The 5,951-nt window shown below is 41.8% G+C and overlaps 1 long non-coding RNA gene across 1 annotated transcript; it reads right to left on the bottom strand.

The window, feature by feature from the left end:
• Positions 1–4,284: 4,284 nt before the first annotated feature.
• LOC136393317 (uncharacterized) lies at positions 4,285–5,580 on the bottom strand. The gene is made up of 3 exons (XR_010749077.1): positions 5,525–5,580; positions 5,115–5,252; positions 4,285–4,370 (listed from the first exon to the last, which is right to left on the bottom strand). It is a non-coding gene; the product is annotated as an uncharacterized lncRNA (long non-coding RNA).
• Between the last annotated feature and the right edge of the window lie 371 nt (positions 5,581–5,951).

Genomic DNA, 5,951 nt, shown 5'->3' on the forward strand with positions numbered 1-5,951 from the left:
AACCAGTGATAGTTAATGATCCCTGGTGCTTTTTCAGTCTGTCCGTATGTATGTGAGAGGAAACTATGAATTAAAGTAAATAAATTCCCCTTGTCTTATGTCTTATGATGCCTGACAGCACCCATTCATGTCCAGAATGGTAACTTTATGTCTTGATGTTAATAATCCATCAAGAGGTAAGGGTGTGACTCCTTCAAAGGCAGGTAAAGTGAGACTTTATCAGCCTATCAATGCTTTTCCTGCTGTGACTCACAGATTGATGGCAATGGTGAAACTTCCTTAGTTTCATAAAGTACAGTTTGATATTTAGATAATCATGGTAGTTGTTCTTGACCTTTCTCTTTAGAATATTTTGTGGAAAAGTAAATAGTGTACATATCAGAAAACAAAAATTTTATTATTTGTATGTTTGAGCAACACAGAAAGATAAATTACACATGCATAGCTAATGAGATTTAACTTGGCAAAATGGACTAATTTCATTAGATTTAAATCAGGCATATTGTATTTTTACTCACCAACCAATAATGTAGCACAATATAATTCCAATAAGATATGTTGTGAATAATAACCTTTGTGTTCAAATACTCAATAAAATAATTTGTTGAGTAGTGAAATTGATGAAAGTCATTACAGTCATCCCTCACCATATCATGGTTCACTTTTTGCAGTCTCACTGTATCATGGATTTTTATTTGTATATTTTTGTATTGCGGATTATTTGCTCTATCACAGGATTTTGCGGTATGTAGGTATTTTTATATATTTATTATTTTAATTATTTTTGTGATAAAGTTAGCATTATCTAGTCTAAAAATTGAAAAAAATTAATTAAAATATATTAAAAAAATATTAAATTGAAATAAAGCCTTAAAAATATATAAATAATAAAATAAATATAAGACCACTACTTCGTGGATTTTTGCCTATCGTGGGCGGTTCTGGAACCTAACCCCCACAATAGATGAGGGGGCCATTGTATTCTTCTATGTGCAGGAGTGTATATTTGGTTCTATGAGGGAATTTGCTGTTCACGTTAATGATGAGGTGGTCAGGAGACAGAGCTCAGAGGCTGTAATCTCTGAGAAAGCTTGTAAACAAATTTTCCTCTGATGAATAGTGGGGAGGGTGTTTGTGTGGGGGTGTGACGATGTTGGGGAAAGATCTTCTGCCCGGGAGTACTTGCACAAAGGCTGGTCGCTTTGGTGAACTATAAGCTGTCGAGTGTTGCTGTAAATTAGATTTCAGCAGAAGCCAGACCTTGGAAAGCCTTGTATACCGCTTTGTATTACACCTAAGCTTTTTCTGTAATTCTAATGTTGTCCATTGTCCATTTGTTGGAATCTAGCAGGAAGTGGCATTAGTCTTTAGTATATGTATATGTTGGTCTAGAGAGCAAACTGAAATGGAACACTCGGATTGAGGCTCCTGTTGCCCCCAAAACTATTTTTCTAGCCTGGACCTCTCCACAGTTTATTGTGCAGGCAATAGAGAGGCAGTGAGGGTTTCAGACAATCCCAAGGAGCAGGTTCTAAAGACAGTTATGGCACTGCAATACCATTCCAGTTCTGTGTCACAGAGGGAATAATGGGACCAAACAGGAGAGGACAGAGTCAGGTGACTTTAGGTAGTCCATTTAGCAGGCTTTGGATACGACTTGGAAGATGTCAGAGATGATGAATAGGAGTCCAGGATCACTCCCAAAGCTCTACCTGGTTTCACCTGGAGAGGTGAGCAAAGCAGTTGGTCTTGGTCATGACATTTGCTTCTTAGACATCTAGATGGACATTGGGACATCTGACAGGCAATTCCCTAGTCTGGAACCTAGTGCATGGTCTGGGCTACACAGATGGATTTGGGGGCAACTGGTGCTCCCTTCCAGCTTTCTCTCTAGCTTAGCATGTACCCAGAACATTGGCACAGCTTTCTGGTGGATTCTATGAATGGATAGTAGCTATTAGGACAGCAGCAGAAGCCAGCTCTCCAGCTTGTCACTCAAGGCCCCAGGAATCTGTATGTTTTTATTCCTTAAGGCAAAACCACTGGTGTAATGTGTGTGTGTGTTGGGGGGTGGTTAGGGTGGAAGGAAGGGATGATTTACTCACTTAGGAACACATCCACCAAAAACGGGTGCTGTAGGGTAGGAATTAAAATTGTGCTTGCAGAGCTTGCCACTCTAGGCTGAGCTTTCAGGGTAAACAGAGCAACTTTGGCTCAAAAATAATATGTTTTGTAGGCAGGGAGCTTCCATGAGAGTGGAAGGCATAATTAGGATTTAATACCCATGCATAGAATTAGAACTTAATGCACATTTGTAGTATTATAATTTATTATGCACATACTGCCACCAAGACTAACAGGAACTCCTGTCCTTAGGAGCTTAGAAAGGCTGAGCAGGAAGGAAGGGGTGATGCCTGAAGCCACACAGCCCAGATCAGAACCAACCAATGGAGGCTGGGTTCCCATGCTGTTATTGCTGCAGCTTGTCACCATGCAGCCAGGTTGGGTAAGCCCCAGACTGGATGAGGAGTATCACAAACATTGACTCGAAACACTTCAGAGGCAATGAAATGATTGATTGTTAGATTGGTGGGATGATTGAAACAGGGCCCTGGAGAAGGAGCTGGTGGTCCTGAAGCAGAGCTATGAATATAGGAGGTCAGAGGGATGGGGATGGAGAGCCATCGTGTTCAGAAGTAAGTTTCAGGGAGTCCTGGCTCCTGAAGAGAAGACTGGAGTCCGGGTAGAGCTGGTTGCATGGGAAAGGCAACAGAGCAGGGACAGGAGGCCCAAGCACCCACGATAAATGGGGCCGGATGTTCCTCATCAGTCTGCCTGGGAGACAGGTGAGAGCATCTGGTGGGGATAGTTGATGGGTGAACCAAGGAGAAATTGTGCAAAGTGAGTTTTTTTTTTTTTAAGATGTGGTAGATGATCAGTAAGATCGTGGGTCAGGGATGGAAGTTGTAGGACATGTTCACTTTCTCTTCTGGGAGGAAAAGAAAAAAGTAACCCATTGTTGCCTGACCAGGTAGGTGGTGGCACAGTGAATAGAGTGTCGGACTGGGACGCAGAGGACCTAGGTTCGAGACTCTGAGGTTGCCGGCTTGAGTAAGGGCTCATCCAGCTTGAGCCCAAGGTCACTGGTTTGAGCAAGGGGTCACTCACTCTGCTGTAGCACTTGGTCAAGGCACATATGAGAAAGCAGTCAACGAACAACTAAGGAGCCGAAGGAGCCACAAAGAAGAATTGATGCTTCTCATTTCTCTCCCTTCCTGTCTGTCCCTATCTGTCCTTCTCTCTCTCTCTCTGTCTCTGACACAAAATAAACAAACAAACAACAACAACAAAAAAACCATTGCCTTAGAATGTTTGTATATTGGCTAAAGGAAGTGTCAAAATGGTCCCTGGGAAGAGACCTTTGAGACACATGGATTGAAAGTAGGGTGATGGTGAGGGGCTGCTAGTATTTAAAGGCACCCTGATCCCATGAGATGTATGGCTGGGTTTGCTTCAGGATAGAAGACAGAAGATACGGGTCCAGGGACAAGTGAGATCAACCCAACCATTTTTATGGAAGAAAAGGAGGAAGAAAGAACATAGGCCCCCAAAATAATAAAAAAATAAGTCCAGAAAGTGAAAGAAATGGTACGGAACCAAGTAAAATGAGCTGAGAACCCTGGATTTGAATATAGATTTGGCTGCTTTCACCATCTGTGTTCCCTGGGCTGGCACCAGCCTCTACAAACCTCATTTCTCAGGTCTTGCATTTTAAAACAGGGCCTAAAGTATATTCCCTGGAAGGTTACCAGCAGATTAAATGACCCCAACTCTCACTTCTATGTTTATGTTGTATGCTTTAATGGGCTCTCTCCCTGCAGGATCATGGGGATGAGGTGGTGGAGCAGCAGGAAAGATACAACACACAGGTATGCAACACACACAGGGAGAGTCTTCACGCCACCTGGTCCCTGGGAAAAGTCAGAGAGTTCCCTGGACTACAGTTCCAGGGCTGGCGGTGGGAAGCCAGAGCACAAAAGGGAACACTTTGCTTACCAACTTCCCACCTTTGTTCCTGCATTTTACATTGGTCAAAAAGCAGTGAAGATCCATGAAGCTCGTTCTGAATCCACCCAAGTCTGTGTGTGTGTGTGCAGGGCCTCCTTCCTCCCTTCTTCCCCTGCGAGGTGCAGCTATTAATTACACTAAGTGACAAAGACTCTCCTTGCTGCTGGATGGACACAAGGATGAATCTTTGTTACTGACTGCAAATAATAGAAGTCTGGTAGGGGATCAAAAGTCAGGCCCGGAAGTCACGCTCTGAGCCACACACTGGTCCGGTGGCACTGTCATCTGAGTCAACCCAGAGGCTGCAAGGGAAACAGAGTGGGTATTATTTGGTTGGGTGCCTCCTTTAAAATAGAGCCTCCATCCTTTCTCGCTGCTTTAGTTCTGGCACTATGACAACCTGTCTCTCTCTATTAGTGCTGTTCTGTAGAGAAGTGGTCATTTAGAAGGAAATAGTTGGAAAATCCAGGCATGGATCCATTTTTTAAGGCACAGCTGAATGATTGCTTTCTTATTGTGCTACATGGGGCTGGAAAAATCATTCCTTTAGGTACATATTTTTCTTTTTCTTTTTCTTTTTTTCTTTTTTTTTTTTTTGCTTTGTGTTTTCATTCAGCTTAACATACATACACATGTGCCAGAAATGAAAACATTTTTCAAAGGGCAAGTTTCAAGGACTCCTAAAAATAGGACCTGTTGCCAAATATACATTTCCCCAATATGTAAATGACTGAAAGGGAACCCAATGAAAAGCATATGCTATTCAAATTTTCTTTAGAGAAACAAGAGCTGGAAGATTTGACTTCTCGCCCTGAAATGCTTTAAACCAGTGGTTTCCACTTCAATTTTATCCTAAGTCCTCAGACATCATTCTTGTCATATTTTACATCTATCTCTTAATCACAACTGAAAAAAAAAACCTACTAAGAATAGTTTTATTCTCCAAATAGGAAAATGTTGTTTTCTTTCATCAGTCTGAGACTTGACATGAAGCTTTCAAATAATCAAGACTAAAAAAAAAAAAAAAGTATAAAACACCCAAGTACCTGGGCCGCTCATGGCTGCTTCATAGACCCAAAGGTGAATCCATGATTTGGACAGTTAAATACAAATGGATCAAGGTAAAAATGCCTTTAATTTCTTGCCTTCTCTTGTCTGCAATCAGAAATTATTCCATACTCTTTCTAGAAAGAAAAGACAGGGCCGTAAATATGTTAATTAAACCCAAAGAAGTCAGTGCTGACAGGGATTTGACTGGGATTCTGTGGTAGTCACCCCAGGGGAATGAATGCCCTCCCAACGTGATTTTGAAGAATTATCCTTCATTATGAAAAATTCCGCTGGTGAGCTAGTCTCTCAAATGCCTTGTTGTATTTTAATGAATTTTTTTTTTTTGTATCAGGAGCAAGTCAACACTAATAATTATTGCATGTCATCTTGTCAAAGAATCACAAACCTGAGTGTGCCGTATCCTTGCTGGGAAAGCTCTCCTGGGGTTGATGTCCTCAGTTCTCTGGATCTCTTCTGTTCTTCCAGTGGCCAGTGCTGGCCTGTGACATACGGTGGAAGGGCCAGACCTTTACCCTTGGAATTATCTCGCATTCCCAGCTCTGGTTAAATTTTGCCTTTCCTATCTTCATATTTCCATGATAGAGCATGGAAAAAGAAACTTAGAAAAGGTTTCACCTTTGCTGTTAAAAAGTTATGACCTTTGCTCACATTTGCCAGAGAAAGTGCCTTATAGCACCAATTAACATGAATTATTAACTCCCGGATTAATAATTGATTAGCAACCGAACGGTCCTGGGCACGGCCCGATCGCGCTATTGAAAGAAAAGTGGAGAAAATGGCGTAGCTCTGATTGGAATAGTGTGTGGGTGATG

This window comes from Saccopteryx leptura, chromosome 2 (genome assembly GCF_036850995.1).
Source record: "Saccopteryx leptura isolate mSacLep1 chromosome 2, mSacLep1_pri_phased_curated, whole genome shotgun sequence".
In the NCBI taxonomy this organism is placed as follows: Eukaryota; Metazoa; Chordata; class Mammalia; order Chiroptera; family Emballonuridae; genus Saccopteryx; species Saccopteryx leptura.